We start from the raw sequence: 400 nt of genomic DNA, 5'->3' as shown, positions 1-400 counted from the left end.
GGGGGGGCAACAGCCGTGGCCCCCAGACGGTCCCCACGGCAACGGAGACCCCGTGGCAACGGGGTGCCCACGGTGATGGGTTCGCCATAGCGACTGTACCCACGGCGACGGGGTCCCTGGAGGGCTGGTCCCCTCACCGGGGGGGAGGTGGGCGCCGGGGTCCTCTGCCCGCGGGGGAGCAGCGGAGCTCCGTCCTCCTCCCGGAACGGAGTGGGGGGGCGGTCCTACGGGGCGGGGGGTACGGACACCCCGGCAGCAGCCCCCTTCCCGGCCCGGCCGGGGCAGCTCCAAAACAGGCCAATTTCTCCCCATTGCGCGCTGGGGGGGGCAGGCGGGACCCAGGTGTATGAGCCCCTCCCCCGCCGCTTTTAAGAGGCAAAGGGCGGTGCCCACCCCCTCC

General features: G+C 74.0%; 1 protein-coding gene across 1 annotated transcript in view; it reads left to right on the top strand.

The window, feature by feature from the left end:
- NFIX (nuclear factor I/X (CCAAT-binding transcription factor)) overlaps positions 1-400 on the top strand; it is a 13,133-nt gene that overhangs the window by 12,128 nt on the left and 605 nt on the right. The window lies entirely within an intron of this gene.

This window comes from Haliaeetus leucocephalus, unplaced genomic scaffold, assembly GCF_000737465.1.
Source record: "Haliaeetus leucocephalus isolate CR32 unplaced genomic scaffold, Haliaeetus_leucocephalus-4.0 Scaffold274, whole genome shotgun sequence".
Lineage (NCBI taxonomy): Eukaryota > Metazoa > Chordata > Aves > Accipitriformes > Accipitridae > Haliaeetus > Haliaeetus leucocephalus.
Note: the sequence above shows the minus strand (reverse complement) of the source record. Positions and strands in the feature narration are given on the sequence as shown.